The sequence below is a fragment of the Euprymna scolopes genome, chromosome 16, assembly GCF_053919585.1.
Source record: "Euprymna scolopes isolate OS-2025 chromosome 16, ASM5391958v1, whole genome shotgun sequence".
NCBI classification, from domain to species: domain Eukaryota; kingdom Metazoa; phylum Mollusca; class Cephalopoda; order Sepiida; family Sepiolidae; genus Euprymna; species Euprymna scolopes.
This window is the reverse complement of record NC_136497.1, coordinates 22,672,828-22,693,332: the sequence shown is the minus strand read 5'-3', so window position 1 is coordinate 22,693,332 and position 20,505 is coordinate 22,672,828. Positions and strand designations below refer to the sequence as shown.

At 33.5% G+C, this 20,505-nt stretch overlaps 1 non-coding gene across 1 annotated transcript; it reads left to right on the top strand.

The window, feature by feature from the left end:
* The first annotated feature begins 4,661 nt into the window (after positions 1 to 4,661).
* Trnar-acg (transfer RNA arginine (anticodon ACG)) lies at positions 4,662 to 4,734 on the top strand. Its single transcript has one exon. It is a non-coding gene; the product is annotated as a tRNA-Arg (tRNA).
* The last annotated feature ends 15,771 nt before the right edge of the window (positions 4,735 to 20,505 follow it).

Below are 20,505 nucleotides of genomic sequence, written 5' to 3'. Positions count from 1 at the left end.
ATTAACATTTAGATGCAATTACAGTTTTATTGAAAATGATAGCGACATCTTCTGCTCGATAAGTTGAATATGGAGAAGACTGACATTTACAGAGGACTTCAATGTTATCGGTATTCTGATAGGACACTCGATGTTTACTCTTTCGTATTTTGTTGAAAATCATGTCGGCGATTGCGTTCGTTCCTTTACATCTGCAGATCTTCTCGATGCTTACATTACAAGATTATTTCCTCCATCTCTTCTTCCGCTCCAAAATACGCCAGTACAGCCGTTTTAACAGCATAAATCAGAACTAGATTTTTTACCCGTTTTTAACAGGCGAAAAGTTATAGCCCTTGACTTGAAATGAGTGTTTTATTCCAAATGTATGGTTGAATATGCTTAAATTTGTGCTCATTTTTGCATTACATACTAATCCCTTATAATCCCTATAAATCGTAGCTGTGCATTAAAAGGGTATTATAAAACTAAGATGACTGCAACTCATCATAATAGAGGTTTATAAAAGATTTCAACCAAGTTTAACTAGTAGATTCCAAGAAAATTCTAGAGTAAATGTGGTATTGTGATGACTAATCCCTATTAATACCTAGTAATTCGTATTGATCTCTCACTGTGCATCGAACATATACCATAATACTTAGTTCGCTGCACCTTATCATAACAGAGGTGCAATAGAACGGACATGACAGAGAGACTGAAGAAAGATAATATAGATGAATTCCGTCGCTCGGAAAGTGATATTATCTTTAAACGTTTCTAATGTATTTCTGGGCCACATTTTGACATTGACATAATATTTTTACTTGGATTGAAGATTCACAAATCACAAATTCCTAATACTAAAAGATTCGATTAGATTTAAATTATTCATCTTTATTAATAAGTAAAAAAGTAGAGGCATTATTTTCTTTTAAGGGATGTGATGTTTGATCCACACTGCTGGGGAGCTATGAAATAAAATAATGTTTTGTTTTCAAAACCACAAATAACTTTTCATAGTAAACTACTGATAATCCTAACAATAATATTGGGACTAACGCAAATTCTTGGATGCAAACTAATATTAAGAGGAAAAATAGTATCGTATTATATATATATACTTGAACGTCAAAAACGACATTATTTTTGCACCAACCTAATAGAATTATTGCAAAAAATTAATGACTTACAAAGAGTTTTTCAACGAAGGACTTGAGACTGAATGTGTCATATATATATATATATATATATATATATATATATGATTAGTTTTTTTGGAAAAAGAATTCCAGCAGAGTGCTCAATTAAAAGGAAAATCCAAATTTTAAGAGCGTACTTATATTTTGTGTACAGAAAGTTGTTAGTTGAGACAGGTCATTGGTACCGTCGGTTTCAAGCCCGATAATAAGGCCCGTTTAAGGTATCCTTATCAAGCTCTCTTCAGCCAATATTGGCTGAAGAGAGCTTGATAAGGATACCTTAAACGGGCCTTATTATCGGGCTTGAAACCGACGGTACCAATGACCTGTCTCAACTAACAACTTTCTGTACACAAAATATATATATATATATATATATATATATATATGTGTGTGTGTGTGTGTGTGTGTGTTCTAAAAATCTAATGGATAAACATCTGAAGAAGTTATATATATATATGTGTGTGTGTGTGTGTGTGTGTGTGTGTGTGTGTGTGTGTGTGTGTGTGTGTGTGTATATATATATGTATGTTCTAAAAATCTAATGGATAAACATCTGAAGAAGTTGGTGGAGACAGGATATTTTTACTGAAACATAAATCGTAAAATTGCCAATTCATTAATGAAACAGCTGTAATGGTTACAACCCAGGAAATAAACGAAAGTTATAAAAAGAAAACGTGAGTCTTGGAATTTTCAACAAAATGTTGCACTATATATATATATATATATATATATATATATATATATATATATATATATAAGAAAGAGAAAGTAAATTAAAACTGTAAGTTGAAATTTACTATCAAAATTTATCGTTGGACTGAATACCAAAAACCAATTTACAAAGTCTTTAGTCCGTGGAGTTTCAAATAATGCTATTCTTGCTATTCTTCTCATCAAAGGACAGAAAGAAATCAGCAAATTATATTTGTAGCAATGCTAGAATTTGCTGCTTATGGCATTAAGTGAAACCGCAATTTATTATAGTCATAAATTGCACAGAAAAACTTAATGCCATAACCAGTAAATTCTAGCATTGCTATAAATATATTTTTTATTTCATTACTATATATATATATATATATATATATATATATTAGGTGAAATATAATTGAATAATTATATTTCACCATATATATATGTGTGTGTGTGTGTGGGTGTGTGTGTGTGTGTGAGTGTGTATGTATGTATATATATATATATATATATATATATATATATATGGTGACATATATTTAATTATATTTCACCTTTTATTTATAGTAATCTTGCAATTTATAAGGCTCTATGTAACCACAGAGCATAAAATGACAAAAGTCTCTATTTCGAATTTTAAGATGTTGACCATCTTACCGTTTATTTCTTTAAGTCCGTTGAGTTTCACTAGTCAAACTATATATATATATATATATATATATATATATATATATATATATATATATATTGAAATGACATATATCTACCGGTATGCAAATTCAGTGATTTTCGATCTTACAAAATATTATTAGATGTAATTTAATTATTTGGAAAAGTTAATCTCCAAATCATAAAATGTAAATACATAAATTTATATATATATATAATTTTAAAACTCTCAAGACTATATGTTTGTACTTTTGTGTGGTGTGTGAGAGAGATTGTACATAGCAGTAATTATTTGGTATATATTTGATTAAACAAAAAGCAAAAATTCCTGTTCGCTTCTATTTTACCTATCATTCGTGGGTCAATGATCCAATGATCTGCTCAAGGGTGAACAGGAACTCACCATATCTGCAAACGTGTTTAACTCCTATTAGTCCTCGTCAGGTGATGAATTACAAAACTGAATTGTTGAATCTATTGAAAAGTTGGTTAAAACTTTTTAAAGTGTATCTTGGCATCGAGCTTGGTCAATGAGGGCATGTTTGCTCAAATGAATAATTCTTCGATAGTAGGGAGGTGCATGTTGTAATTTGAGACATTAATGATGGCAGTGTTTTTAATTATTGTTTTACTTAAATCTTTTAGGGTATATTGTGGCTTTTACATATCGGTGCAATTATAGAATATGTTTCCACAAAAAAAAATACATGTATCGGCATGACTAGAGCTAGTATCTCTCATCGACTCAATTGTTGTCCGTCCTCGCATTCCAAATTTAATTTTGTAATTTATCATATTTTATTCATATTGCGCCATTGTGATAGAGTAATATTCTTTGGCAATGTTAGATTATTTCCAGTTCCTCATTGATGACATAGATGTCTTATTGTGTTCATTATAAATTATGTGGTGCAGTAAAAGTGAATTATATCGAACTGCAAGAATATTCATCGATTGTTGTTTTCCGTGATTTTCAACCAGGAAATCGCAACCTTGGTGTTTTTGAATGCATGCTCTGTCCTTTTCTATTACACTTTACCGATATAGCAATGTCAACAGGAAGATGACTGTGGATAAGTGGTTAACGACACAAATCCAGTTCGTTCTATGGAAAGACTTTCACTTAGAAATGTTGCTACCTTCACATGGTTTCTCCCGTAAGTACCCCATGTCTTTCAAGATAAAAATCTTATTAAAAAAATATCGAGGAAACGAATGCCAGTAATTATCATTTGATTTATACGCAATGAATGTATGATACTCAACAATAATAACAACAGAGTCAGCGAAGGACCAGAAGTAATCAATATACTCCGGCCTTTTCGTTAAATCTATATTCCAACCTATTTCCGTGGCGAAATGGTAACTGGAACGATTGCCACCGCCACGCAGGACTTCCTCAATGCCTTAGTCTGTTAATAAAACCATTGTGAATTGACTTAGCTTCATAGGTGCCTCTCAATCACCCCAGTTTTTGTAAAAACGCATTGCGCTTGCTTTCTACCTAGCCAGCCAGCCAGCAGAACGTTCGATCAAATTTGAACAATGAAATCTAATTAATTAACTATTAATATCGTTATTTATTAGATAAATTTGAAATTCTTTCGCTTACTATAAATATTAATTAACTGTATTGATTCGCCATATGTTCGTTTTAGTAAGGTTTTACGGATCACTTAGGTTTTAAGAACTTCAGATAATAGGTAAAATGAATGGGGCGCGTGACATCTGTAAACAAACATACTCGAGTTGTTTAGTATTTCGTTAGAAGATCCATCTATACTATTAATAAAATTCTAAATGTTTATTTACTTATTTATGTTTGTGTATATATATATATATATATATATATATATATATATATATATATACCAATAAAACTTTCGAACGGATGCACCGAATTGAAAAAAATCTTTTTTCCATGAAAGGTGTGAGTCCCTAGATTGTCCTTATCTATATATGATTCGTAACGAACAACACCGAGTCACACAAAAACCCGAAATAAGGGCTTTTGTCCCGTTTCGTGCAATTGTCGAAAAGTTACCTGCTCATGTCAACGGAATTTAGCACTGTATTTATACAGTCGCGGTAACATCTTCCGGCATGCGGACAGGACTTGTGGCGTAATGGTTAATGCGTCTGACTACGGATCAGAATATTCCGGGTTCGAACCCTGGCAAGTTCGTAATAATTTTAACCATCATTTTATCCAACGTTTACTCATTATCCTTACACTTAGTTAGGATATTTTTGTTTTATCAGTGATTTTGTATTTTGCATATGGGAATTTACCATACTCCGAGTTCACAAGATAAGCGTTAATAGTAAGACAATGTTGAGTGTACTTGATGTTGAGTGTACTCCATTTTGTATTTGACTCGGCGTTGTGTGTGTCGACGAGGCGCACCGCTAGTTTTTAATATAAGGAAAGATTTATTGTTAAAAAGAGAGAGACATTAGAAATTGAATATTTAATATCAGGTGCATTTTTTTTTACAGAACATAACCAAACAATCGCATACTAGTTTACTTTCTTATCTGTTTACATATGCCACGTGAATCGAAAGTCAACCGGTGTAGGCACGAATTCGTCTCTTTAATGTTGATTATTTTCTGGGTTCCTTGAAGCTTATTTGATCTTGTTTAATAGACAACACATAGGATTATGCAGAACATAAGCTTGTGTTCCTTTATTGTAATGACTTTATTATTTTAATAGTTTATCATACAAACGTGGACGAAATAATTGCTACACTTCTCTGCTTTAAGGGACACATTACGGGAACTTTGGATTTTAAGGATGTCTCATCAATTTGTTTTTACAATTCTCAGTACTTGTTGAGAAATATGATCTTATTAACGAGGTTGAATAGCTCGTCTTCAAAGTTCTGAAAATTATTACATGGGAGAGCAGTCTTCAAGGATATAAATCCATGTCATTCTTTTGTGCGGCCTGTCATATTGCATGCAGTCGAAGTAGAAAAGGTCTGCTTTCATCACATCACGCTTTATGCAGCTTTTCAGCTTCATTAATTTTATTTTATAATTATCTTAGCCTTGGATTGGAACGTTGTCTTGTGGAGTACTCAAACGTGACCTTTTCTATGGTGAAGTGGCAATCACTAAATAGGTGATAACTAAAACAAAAAATGCCGAAGTGGAAGAGAGACGAATGTAAAGAAGACATTTTATTTTTTGCCAAATACGAATAAAAAAGTGTAAAATAACATCACACATGCTAGAAAATGGCACACCTGTAAAATTAAAAAAAACTGTTCTTTAAACTGAAGTTGCTTTGTGAAAAATACAAGTGAATAAAAAAGTGTAATCTTGATTGCATTGAAAATTCATGGAATTGCCGGCACAATGTGCACGAGGTGTGAATGAAATATGACATATACAGAAACAGACGCCAATATGCAAGTAACATTGAAACGCTAAAGATAACGCTGAAAGCACCTCAAATGTTATTTAGTTGTTTGTTAACTTGGTGGAGGTAATAAAAATAATGTAATAAATAAGAAAAAGAGTAACTGAAGTGTATTTAAAAGTAGGGGCAAGTATTCATTTTTTTTCGTGTCTTTTGTTCGAACATAACACTCTGAGTAACGGCCTCACCGTTGGTAATATATATATATATATATATATATATATATATATATATATATATATATATATATATATATATATATATATATGAGTGAGAGAAATGTAAATAGGCTAAGAATACTCGAGGCGTTGTACATTAAAACAAACAAGCCTCAGATAAATAATATTAATTATGAGTGCAGCCGAAACGTTTTGAAATGTTTCGGATAAATTTTGTATATATATATATATATATATATATATATATATATATATATATATATATATATATATATATATGTGTGTATATATATATATATGTATATAAATATATTTAATATATATATATATATTAAAAAAAAAGTTCGCCCACCTAACTTGTAACAAGCTACCACGTGAATATGAAAAAATGTATATATGTGTAATTTTAAAAAACAATTTCTACATTTATTTCTACATTATGCCTGAGGATGATGGCAGCACTTCTGTCAAAAGCGCTCGCGATTATGGATCCAACTTATACAATTTCGAGAAGAACACGAAAAGGACTATTCGGAGATTGGAGAAGATAAAAAGGAAAATTATAAAACATAATAACTCCATGCTATTCAATAATATTTGTCTAAATGAGAAGATGCTGCCTAAAAAAACATAATATATATACACAATATATATATATACATATGTGTGTGTGTGTGTGTGTGTGTGTTTAGGAGGAGTTTTGTTTCTTTAAACTGAGAAAAACGTTTATACAACGCATAGATTATAAGACAAAACCTATTATTTGTCATGGTTAAATATTAATATCTAAAAATTTTATTTAAAAAAAGGACGAAAATTAAAAAACATGAATTTTACTGTAAAAGTACATTTTAATTAAAAGCGTATTTTTTTTTTTTTTTTTTTTTTTGCAAAATAAGAAAGATTCACAAAATGTTCTTGTTTTTTTGCTTTTGTTTGTTTGCTTTTGCAAACATTCTAAATAAATATATATAATGGATAATTCTACTGTAACATATTCACCAAGAAATAAGTGCCATAAAAAGGTGTAGATATATGCAAAGATATGATTATAAATATAACATAGGACTGCAACTATCTAAATATTATATCGATATTATCACCTCGAAAATTAATAAAAATTAATAAAAATTAAGAAAGATGTGCTTTTTCAGACAATGTTTTCGTTTTTACTATTTTAATCTCTCTTAACCCATCACATGTTTTTTAGAAAAATAACTGTACTTAGAATATTAAAAAATAAATAATAAAAAACAATTTAAATTCAAGATTTCGGTAGGTTTTCTCAATAAGTAATATTTTTAACAATATAACTGTCACACTTCACTATTAATATTGATGTTATGGATATATATATGTGAGTGTAATAATAATAATAATAATAATAATAATAATAATAATAATAATAATAATAATAATGGATAGACTATCAGAAAGCATATGCCAGGCATTCTCTTATCCATGCAAGCATTGCTAATATAATGCATGAGAATGTACAAAATACTATGTAAAATAATTTGATAGCAAATGCAATCAGAACATGGAGACTTGAACTGATTGCTGATGGACATTACATAACTGAAATTAAAATACAAAGAGGTATCTTTTAAGGTTCATTTCTACTGTTCATATAGCCATGACGCCTCTGAACAATATACTAAGAAAATGCCAAGCCGGATACAAGTTCACTAATGAAGATAAAAGAATGAACCACTTAATGTACATGGATGGCCTGAAACTGTTTGCAAAAACGAAGACATAACAAAGACTCTGATAAATACGACCAGAATATTTAGCTAGGATATCCGAATGGAATTCGATATGAGAACCTGCACATTGCTGACAATGAGGATTGGGAAAACTGGAAGAAACTGAAAGTATGGTACTACCCAATCAACCAGAGATGAGGGCACGAGGTGAACATGATAGCTGCAAATTCTTGGGAGTTCTGGAAGCAGACATCATCAAAGCAACAGGAATCAAGGGAAAATTCTTAAAGGGATACCTCAGAAGAACAAGAAAACTCCTCGAAATTAAACTATATAGTAGAAACATAATTAAAAGAATAAACATGTGGGTAGTTTCAATAACAAAATAATCTGACCCGTTTATAAGTTGAACAAAGAAAAACTGGGGAATCTCAACCAGATGAGCAGAAAACTAATGACAATGCACAATGCACTGCGTTCAACGGATGATACTGACCAACTCTATGCTAAAAGAAAAAAACGGGGCAAGATGGCTGGTGCGTTTAGAAGATGGTGTAAATAACACAAAAAAGAATTAGAAAAATACATCATGCAGACGACAGAAAGAATAATTACTGCAACAAGAGACACAGAAGAAACAACTCAAATAGAAAAAGAAGAGACGAGAAGTAAGACGGGGAAAGAAAAATGGAAAGAGAAAAAGCTACACGGACGATTCATAAGGATTACAAAAGATGATACTAACGAAAATACTTGGAAATAGCTACAAAAAGAAAAACTAAACAGGGAAATTGAATCCCTAATAACAGTCGCACAAGAAAACGCGATTTGGATCAATCATACGCAAGCAAGAATCGACAAGACACAAGAAAACAGTAAATGTAGACTCTACGGACAAAGCCGAAACAATAAACCACATAATAAGTGAATGCAGCCAACTAGCCCCGAAGGATATAAAGATAAACACGGTCAAGTGGGGAAAACAGTACACTAGCAGTTATGCAGACGATTGCATCTTGAACACTCAGACAAGTAGTACAAGCGTAAACCGGCAGTAGTACTTATAAATGAAAGTCACAAAATCCTATGGGAAATAGATGTACAAGCGGATAACCCCATACAAGAAAGAAGACGGGATATCATAATAGTTTACAAGAAGGAAAGTTCTGTCAGATCGTAGATTTTGCCGTTTCAGCAGACAAACAGACTGAAGATCAACGAGGCAAAGAAGCGAAGCAAATACACGGAACTGGCTAGAGTGCTCAAAAGTATCTGGAAAATGAAGAAGGTCAAGATAACGTCAGTAATAGTAAGATCGCTAGGAACAATACTGAAAACTTTGAAAAAAGAATAGAATGGGTGAGATTGAAATCAGAAGGATTGCTGAGAAGATACAACAGAAAACAATAATAAAAACTGCAGAAATATTAATAGCAGCAAAGAGAAACTTGATTCCAAATATTTTTCATATGTTATATCTCTCCTCTTAAGTTTTCATACAGAAAGCAAATTTTACAGTGTATAATAGTTATTTGATCTTGGAGATATTTATAATCGTACTTTATTTCCAAAACAGGGAAGATATATCATCTCTCGTTTCCGTCGTCTTTCAGGATGTTTCACCACCGAATTGACACAACTTCTCCAGTTCTTTCGATCTCGCATGACAGTTTGCAGGTCCCGGACACTTTCCAATCCTGTGTTTTGTAACAAGTTGTCAATGTAGGTCATTCTTCTTTTACCACGGTTTGGGTGTCCATCTGTTGATATCAAGAGAACTAGATTGTTTGCTTCCTCTTCGCTGTGTCTCATGCAGTGACCGGCTACTTTCATCCTTCTCTGCTGTACTTTCAGTGATACTGGGGGTAGGATACCATAAAGATGTTGGTTTGTTGCGTGGCTCCTTCACGATGTATTGAGGGTTATCCTTAGCATCCGTGTGTTACAGCCATCCAGTGTCTTCTTCAGCACATCTGTAACAGCCCATGCCTCAGCACCATTGAGAAGAAGTGTTTCTACTGTGACAACAAAGAGTCTTACTTTCAACTTTTCTGAGAGAGTGGATAACTATATCTTCCTCAACTTGTGACATGCACTCCATGCCAGTGTTCTTCTCACTTCAAAATCCTTTTCAGTCTTCTCTAACCATGATCCAAGGTACTTGAAGTTTTCGACAACTTTGAGCAGAGTCCCATCAAGTGCTTTCACTGCAATGGTACGTGATTGAAGGCCTGTATCTCCTTTATTTGGTATTGCAGTACAACCCCACCAAACGCACACCCTCCTCTAGTTGGCTTAGGACTTCTTGTGCTTGACAAATATCCTCAATAAGTAATGCTAGGTCACCAACAAAATTGAGATCAGTAATAACAATTGGTTGGACACGCTTGCTCTTTCGTCTGTGCAGACGAAAACCAAGTTCCTCTTCTCTTCCATTGAATGTCAAGTACTATGGCAAAGTCAAGTACTATGGCAAAGAGGTAAGGTGCTAATGTGTCTCCTTGTCAGACTCCAGCAATGATACTGAAAATTTCTGTTTCTCCGTCTGGTGTTATTACTCTTGCCCTTGTGTTCTCATAGATCTTAGTTATTTTTTGGAGTAGATTTGGTGGAACATCACAAGCTTACAATATTTTCGTTATTATGCCTCTGTGTATTGAATCAAACGCCTTCTGGAAATCTACGAAAATAATGATTATTTTCCTGTTATGGCAGTTCACTCCTTCTATCAATCGTCGCAGTGCGAGGATATGAGCAATTGTTGAACGTCCAGGTCTATAACCATTTGGTAACCATTTGGGAGATATTATATATGAAAGATATTTGGAATCAAGTCTCCCCTTGCTGTTATTTTAGATCATTTGGAACCATAACAGCAAGTTTTAGTCCCCACGTCCGTCAAGGACAAAGGTTTTTGGTATATATATATATATATATATATATATATATATATGTGTGTGTGTGTGTGTGTGTGTGTGTGTGTGTGTGTGTGTGTGTGTGTTTGTGTGTGTGTGTACGCGCGCGTGCGTGTGTGTATTTTAGTATTATTAATGTTATTATTATTATCAATAATATTATTAATTCATTATAATATTATCTTTAAATATTTTAGTTATATTCATTGTTTAAATATGCGTTCAATTCCTTTGACTTCAGACATTCAAGCTGCACCTTAACACTTCCATCTTTTTCAAAATTGGAAAGAAATTGTCTCGTCAATCTGATTAAGCCATTTATGGCGTCTTTTTCTTATGGTCTTAATCGAAATTATAATCATTATTCTTTTTATAATAATGATAATAATAATTACTACTACTACTACTACTACTACTACTATTATTATCTATCTATTTATTTATTAATTCGATAGCGTGTGTTTTATTATCTGTATCGCGCTTACATCCGGGTCGTTTAATCGTTATGTACTTTCGTTTCTTCTAATAAATAATTGTACCAAGAATTCTTCAAAAGTTTTGGTTTCGGTTTCGATTATAGCTGATAACACTCAAGTCATTTATCTTTTTATAAATAATTTTACTTCATAAGTCTTGGTTTTGGTTTAGATTTTAGCTGAGGGCACCTTAGTAATCTATTTTATTTATAAATAATTTTATCAAGAATTTACAATAAGTTTTGGTTTCGGTTTCGATTATAGCTGAAGGAACTAAAGTTATATATATATACATATATATATATATATATATATATATATATATATATAAGTTTAGGAACGGTTTCGATTCAAGCTGATGAACCCAATCATATAGATATATTTTTTATTTTTGAAATCGCAATTTATAATATGTAAAAATCGATAAGACATTAACTTTATAATAATATATACGAAATTTGCAAAAATTAAAATATCACATTTAAGCGTATTTTATGACCTGGCTACGCCGGGTGTCCCTGCTAGTCTGGATAAATACTTTTGCAGTTTTAACAAAATAGCTATAACAATACCAGCGCGTCTCCATGTACGCTGAATATCTACAGAATGCAAACATCAATATATTACATATGAATCAGTCCCCTGTGGAATTTCCACTGGTCCCACTACTTATTATTATTATTATTATTATTATTATTATTATTATTATTATTATTATTATTATTATTATTAAATAAACTTGATTGTAATGAATCTCTTATATCGAAGATTGAGATTTGAGTACATTGCAGAATTATCTTCATTGCCGAAAGTGATTCCGCTCCATTTGCAAGGACCCTTTCAATAATCAAATTTTTTTATTAAATCATAAAATTTTGAATTATCATTTACGGAAGACTGAAAAGATGAACTGGATTTGTCCTTTCGTGTCATTTGACACATGTATTTTTACCGAGGCTATACACTTGTCCATTGGAGACTGCAGGGAAATAAAAATATCTGTCTTGACAAATTTGGGTTGCACCTGTCTAGATTTATATCAGTTCGGAAAACCGTAACAACGTTGATTTTAATTTTTCGATTAGATTGTAACAAAAACTGATGAAAACTTATGACCAGATAGAAATAGTCTGTTGTAAGGTTATCCTCTAGTTAGGGTGTCACAAACAAAACGCACCCTTCCAATTTTTCATGAGCCAGTCCGGAAGTAGTAAAGTTTATAAAAAATTGTCATGAGAATGCTCATGTCAGTATGAAACCGTGTCCAATCGGAAATAGCAAAACATTCAATATATGTGTGTGTATGTGTGTATGAGAGAGAGAAAGAATACAAAGAAAGAGTACTAATAAGGTTAAACGAGTTTGGAAGTATTCATTCATTTCTTCTCTCTACATCCATGTATTAAATGTAAGATAGATTCTAAAGCATCAACAAATCAACCCATTTAAGAAAATGGCAGACCTATCATAACACCAATCTTTCTCTACATATTTCAACATTGCTTCTGAATCCAAGCAATGCCGTTGTAGGAAAAGTTGAGATAAGGATTGTGCAATCCTTGTTTCAATCTCAACGAATGTTTAAGTCATCATCAATTGTTTAAGACAAAATGAGGCCGATCTCGTAAGATAGAAGTCTTTTAAAACTGACGCCAGAAATACCTTTCTATTTCTACTTTTATTTAACCAGCTGATTAATAAATGGATACCATGAATAGAATTGTAATCTCTACTTAATTAGCAAAAGTTGCAAAAATCACTGCGTTCGATAATTGATAATTAGTCGAGAATTAAAATACATCATATTTTAAAGATGCGTATGAAATCGTCGCGACTGAAATGAATGTAAAAATATCTAATTATAAATGTGGCTCGTCCTGATGTGTGTAGCAAATTGAAGTTTTGCAAGTGTATAATTTACCAACGCATCTAATGAATTGTAATATTGCAATAGTGCTTGTAATAATTTATATTTTTTTATTTCTACTTTCTTTTTTATCATAACTAATTGACAATGGATTCCATTGTGGTCAGTCGGGACCATATATTAATAATAGGCAGTTAATTGCGAAAGAAGAAACACCGTGATAATAAATTACACAAAAAAAAGTTAAAGATTGGGAGTTAGGTAGCTGAGTAACGAGTAGTTAAAATCATTCTTCGGAAGTGACGCAGTATAGTGAAACGTGGAAATGTGGAAATAATACTAAACGCTCTTTAGTTATGTCTAGTTTACAAGGCAGACGTGTTTTCGGAGGCCTTCTACCTACTACAAGATTATGTTTGTTTGAGGAAATCGCATGAAGCGGAATTTTCTAAAAGAAATTTAAACCAAAATGTAACTAATAAATAAATGACTAATGAAGAATTTTTTGTTTAGTTTTTTTATTTTTTCTTATCGTGTATATTGCTGAGTTAGCAATTTTGAATTGAAGTGTAGAAATGGTTCCCTGGGTGTTTTTTTATCACAATTAAATATGTTAGGTGTCTTTAGGGTTAGTTCCAACCCAATATAAAAACTAGACAGTTAATTGAAAAAAAAAAAACGTGATAGTAAGTCATGCAAAGCCAGGTTAATGAATGGAAGTTACGTGGCTGATAAACAAGTAGAGAGTTCTCAGGAAGTGACGTAGTAGACTGAGACGTGAACAAAAGAAAGACTATATGCTCTTTGTATATGTATGGGGGGAAGGTGGATGTATTTTTCAGAGAATTCGCCCTCTTTCAGGAGCAGGATTGTTTGGGGAAATCTCTTGATGCGTTTTTTTTTTATTATTATTTAAAACCAAATGGAATTAATAAAATATTAAAACAAAAAAGTATTATGTGCTGCTGTTATCACAAATTTCTCACAGCAGAAGAGAGAGAGACGGTTAATGGGAGCAACAGGAGACAATATCACATGAGAGGCGGTAACAATATTTCTTGACATGGAGAAAATCCGTTGGCTGTATTACCGACAGATTTATGAAGTAACGATTTCTTAAAGAAAATAAAAAGTTATATTACAATTGATTAGCGGTCCTAGATATGACATTAAACTATATCCAGTGGTGAGGCCCCAACCTGCGGGCTTTGGGGAGTGTGGAGCCACCCTTTAATTGCCATTGCTCCTAGGTCCACTCTGACCCGGAGTGGTAGTACCTGTTAGGGTCCCAACTATGGGTTAAATAGAAACCGACTTGAAAACAACAAATATATTCTAATTAAAAAAGTTTTCTTCAAAATCTTTGGATTCAACATTAAATAACCTGAAAAGGGTTGGTATGCCGTAAAACAAAAACAACCAAACCAAACAATTGATTAGCTTAACCCTGTTATGTAAGATATGTTTCAATATTAAAATTAAATTAAACTGCTACTAGAACTTCATCTGCAACATACGTCATAGATGGTCATGTTAAATAGAACGATGAACGAATTATCATTTCTTAGTGGACAGAGTCGATAAATATTTTCTATTCAAGAAATAGAAAATTCCATTATTAAGTAAAATTATGGTTTAAATCATTTATGCCTTCTTCGAATAATGTATTAGTTTGTTATTATTAATAACTTAATCAATTATTGTTATTAAAAAGCAGAATAAAACGGTAAAATTTTAGCCTCTACACCACCATCTTTCCCAAAAACTAATTTTTAAGTCCTTTCGACCTATTTTTTGCTTATTCCATTTTTAAAATACTAAATACATAATCTCTCCTCCGCAACTTTCCTAAATCTTAAATCCGGTAATGAGCCTCTCCAAATCCCTTCAAACCATGAGTGGTGATATTTTTAGAGGCACATCTTGGTTAGAGGTTTGATGTAATTTATTATTTTTAGTTACTAGTGCAGAGAGTGATCCGGACGTAAATAATAACGTTATTATTTAAAAAGACATTCTTAACATGGGGAGGGGGGTGTTTTGTACCTATTCTATACTTCAACCTTACAATTGAATAAAAAACATATAAAACTTTAATTAAACTTGGAAATACGATTTTAAAAATAGCGTGGATCACTCTCTGCACTAGCACCTATTTTAGACTATTTGTTTTCAGCACGAATGAATCGACAAACAAATCGTATGTCAAACACATTAGAGTTTTTGTATAAAACGATCCAAGTAAAATCGACCTAAACCCCAATAACCACCACCACCACTCAACTAAGTGATCTTGCAAATGATGACAATCTCACATTTTTCTTCGCGCATTGGAAATTAGATTCACTTAAAAGAAACTTCCGAGAGTGACTTTATTACTGTCGGTTTCTGTTCAGTTCTAAAAGGTTTATCTTCTCAGTCTTTACCTTCTATCATTTATAAAGGCTTATTTCATTGTTTATAACCTGTGGCGCATCCATGATACCGGCGGGGCTGCTGATGCATTTTTCTAGGCAAGAATGTGCTTCAATTGTGTTAGCTTTCCAAAAATCACCTGGCATTGTGTTTTTTGCAAGACAGGAGATAAATCAATAGTCACTCAGTATTCATCTCATTTCATATAGGAACAATTACATTTCTTAATGTTCTTTCTCTAGCCTCGAGCCTTGGTGGAGATTTCGAAGCAGAACTCACACTAGGCGGGTTGAATTGGCTTGCTCCAAAAGAGGATGTTTTGTGAAATTATCAATGTAAAAGCGCTTTTCTATCGATTATATATCCTCTTTATGGAAAACGACGTCATTTCTTTACATGGTAGTCACCACTTATCAAGGCCCGGAAGCCATTCGGGGATAAGGATTATTGCGTGTACAGTAACCAATGGGATAGTATCGTAGTAATTGTTAGTATTGGAGATTTGATAAAGTGTCTTACTTAAGGCGGCGGTTCATCAGGAATTTGTTTATGTTGGACTTGAAGACATTCAAGTTGTAGTCAGGTGGAAAACAGGCAAACGGAGGAGAGCTCCACAGGCGTGAACTCCAAGAAAGAAGCTTTGTTCATGGAACTTGCATTTTGGTTTTGGCACAGATAAAGAGTGCGGAAAGGTTTTGACAGTAGTTTTAGCTAGACGGGTGTTTATCGTGAAAGATTGGCGAGGGGCGCCAGAGATTAGAGCTCAGACGAGCATTTGCCATGGAAGTAACGGCATTAAGATTTTAAAGTTCTTACAGTGACGTGCTGACATCCTCCTACATACAGTAGCTGGTATTGCCAAATGGTCATCCATCAGGTACTGAATAAGCTCAATGTTGCTTATTTGATGATTCAACGAGAACCATTGTGTCAATATGAATATGCCGTGTATACTTGATGGCGATTGCATTATTAAAAATTATAAGATTTCTACAACATTTATACTTGATGCAAAAATATTACAAACGAGTTCTTAATATTCTTATAGGTACTTTTTCCCGCTATTCTCTTTTTCTTAAGTTCAATGCGATTTTGTCTGTCGAAGAAAGCGCTTTCATTTCAACGAACACATCATGGACGTTGTTTTTTCCGATAGACAAAAGCCCTTTCACGTTTTAAAGGCCAAATGAAAAATTGGGAAATGAGAGAGAGAGATGTGGAGATGCTTAATGGTTGAATAGCAAGCGAATGATTCAAGCGGAATAGACTTAGTAATGGAAAGAGATCAAATACAAATGCAAAAATGTCTTTCAGGAAAACCAAAAGAGTCAACATATCAAATGAGTAGAAAACATGTAACCAATAATTCAATGCTTCGATTTGATTTAGTTCCTGAACCTTCATCCGGCATTAACTAAATAAAAAATAAAGCATAGAAATAGAAAGGTTTTGGGAATTTCCCCCACTCTATATCTGTGCCTAAATCAAAACGCAGATTCAATGAACGAAGCTTCTTTGTTAGAACTGCACGCCTGTGGAACTCTGTTCCGTCTGCCTGCTTCCCTCCGGACTACAACTTGGATGTCTTCAAGTCCAATGTTAACAAATTCCTAATGAACCCCCCCTTAAGTAAACATTTCAGCAAATCTCCTCACTAACATAATGTACTTGCAATAACCCTTATCCCTGAGTGGCTTCCGGGCCTTGATAAGTGGTGATCACTGTGTAAAAAAAAAAAAAAAAAAAAATCATCATCGTGAAAATTCCGTTTCTGTTAGAATAATATTTATAAATGAACTTGCTATTTGTATTTATTGTTTCCTTGTTTTTTAGTTTTTATTTTTTCTATTTCCAGTGCTTTCTTGATAAAGATTTAGAACCAAGGCGATACCTATACTAGAATTTGCGTCTGTGACATTATGCATCTTTCTCCGCTGGTGGAACGACGTGACACAATAATCAAAAGGTTGAATCTGAAGATCTCGTACCCTAAAAAAAAGGCACTTGTGCCTGCAATATTTGCCTTTGCTGCCGCGTCACCATTCATCGGTAATTGCACCTCAGGCGATTGGCAATAAACTAACTTCCTCTACAAATGAAGAAAGTAAAGACTGCACAGGATTACTTAAAAACATATCTTATTCAACAGTGAATAAACCATCTCAACAATGCCTCAAACTATGTTGAATTTGATGCTGAGGAACGAAAAAAAAACTGGCTAATGACTAAAACACCGTGGTTTAAATGGAAATAAACACCAACAAATCAAACAAAGATTGGATCATCGAAAACTTTTAGAAAAATAAGATCAAATGCCTAAAATCTTTACATTTGTGTAACGATTAGTTTAATTTCAAACGTTACACTATAGTTGAATGAAACGCGCTATTTATATCATGATCATGGCGTTTCTTAGTGACCAAATCATTTAACTATAAACATAACCATGCTACAGTTAGTCAACATTCAATATAGTTATAGACAACTCATAATTCAACAATCCTAAATCTAATTGCAGACTACATTTTTGAAAATTACAAAGTTCTTTCTATTAGTCTACTTTTCTTTCTATTTGTTCTATTTTTGATAACGAAACGTTCAAATCATAATACATACTTCTTTGCAAGTATGCGATTTGATTAAAGAGTAAGAAATATTTATTGAACCATCTTGTTATTATATCGATTCTTACCCATACGTTTTAATTTCTATGTTATTTGTATTATAATATTCACTTATTCCCTGCTAATTTATTTAATTTTTCCGATGCATGATCTTCTGACGTCACTGTTCACCCTTCAATTCAAAGGGAAGTTTGTCTTGAGTTTATGCTGACTTGTTTATTAAAATTATTTAAATATCACTTTTATAACGCTTTACAAAAATAAAGGTGACCGCGGTGTTTGTAATAATAACCGCGGCCTCTCTCTTGCTCAGTGTTGTCGGTAAAGTCTTCGTTCGTGTAGTATTGAACAGACTCCAGTGACTTGCAAAGTGAGTTTACCCAGAGACGTAATGCGGTTTTAGAGCAGAAAGGTCAACTGTTGACATTCTCCTTATGACAAGAGCAGAGTAAACCACTGTTCCTCGCTTTTATTCATCTCTTCGCGCTACTGCAAAAAATAGGATGTTCCCTCAAGCAGCTACTCTATGATCAGTTTATAATATCGGAATGATTGCAGTGTCATGTCGCGCATGATAAAGGACTCTGCACTTATTTTACGGTTGGCATTCCCGAGGCCACCTTCCTGAGGATGAGGACTCGGCTGATGGTCTACTTGTGTTGCATGATGATGACAATGCACATCCACTTTGCATAGCACGCTTCACGCTAAACTTAAGTTATAAAAATGACAGCTCAATCAAATATAACGATTAAACCAGACGCACACTTGCACAACGCATCGTTTCTCCCTTGAGGCTTACATTTACAAATATCTGTGAACTTAGAACGAAGACGATGGAAGAATAATTTCTCCTAGCAAACTCCCCGGATAGTTTAGCCCTAAGTGAAACTAACTTGCACCCCTCTATCCCTTCTAACCACTTTAACGTGCCTGGTTATCTTCTATTTTGTCGTAAGGATTCTGACAGACACATGCACGGACTATATTCGTAATACTCCCCCAATGACTAGGTATCAAAACTAGAATCAGGCGACTAGGCCTTGATGTGTTTTAGACTAATGTTACAATATAGCATAAGCTACTTATACTTCTCTCTCTCTCTCTCTCTCTCTCTCTCTCTCTCTCTCTCTCTCTCGACCCAGGACTGTAATCTAATCAATCATGTCTCTGACAGCATAGATGTAGCACTATTCCTAGACACTAATGTCTAAATACATGTATTTGGCGACTTTAATACTCACCATAGTAATTGGCTTGATTTCTCTAACTACACTGACACAGCTGGTAGCATGATACATGACTTTTCTATATCCCATTCTTTGACACAGACAGTAACGTTCCCGATCCGTCTTTCAGATCGTCAGGACTAGCAACCTTTACTTCTGAACCTATTTCTGACAACAGTTTCTGGAGATTACTGATCACGCTGTGATAATGGTATCCATCACCCTAAATTCTCGACGCCAAGTTGAAGAACCACTGCTGTAAACGACAAGTTACTACAATAAAGCTGACTTGGATGCCATCAGAGATCATATCAGAGATGCTTAATGGTGAAATATCTTTTCACTTCCTGCTAAACAGAGCGTAAATGTATCCACTGAATGGTTCAAAGCGGTAATTACAGCACATATTCCCACACATAATTTCTGTAGCAAACCCCACTCTCCTTAATGGTTTACTTTCACTTGTACAGTTACCATTGCTCAAAGGCAGCGTGCATACCGCAGACTTATCTGACATAAATCCAGTATAATAGACAAACGTTTATAGAAGCTAGAAGTAATTGTAAGAAGGAAATAACCACAGCCAATAGATAATATACTGAAACCAGAAAACACGCGGAAGCGCAGAAATTAGGAACTTGTGACTTCTGTAAACTTTATAACAGTGTAGTAAATAATGGACAATCAACAATTCCCCACTATCCAACTACCTTGAAGTTGTTTGCACGGCAACCGAGAAGGCTAATCTGCTTGCTCGTTGGTTTGGGTCCAACTCTACTTTGGGCCCAGCAAACCACTTCCTCCCAGATTTTCCTCTGCGGACAGAAACCATATTAGATCATCTGAAAATCATCCTTTCTCAAGCACATGATAAAATGAAAACCCTAGACACCTGAAAAACATATTGTAAGAGTATCTTGTGTAGGAGACGGGGGGTCTCGTCGTGGGCGACGAAGCGTTTCACTGAAGAACCACAGCAACACACAGCAAACCAACAAACAATGACAACCACGGCGCGAAGGTAACTAACAAAGCTCAGCTGACTGCACGAATAGAAACGGAACCCAACGGTCACTGTACTAATCGCCACGAACGTCAGAACCCGACTGCCT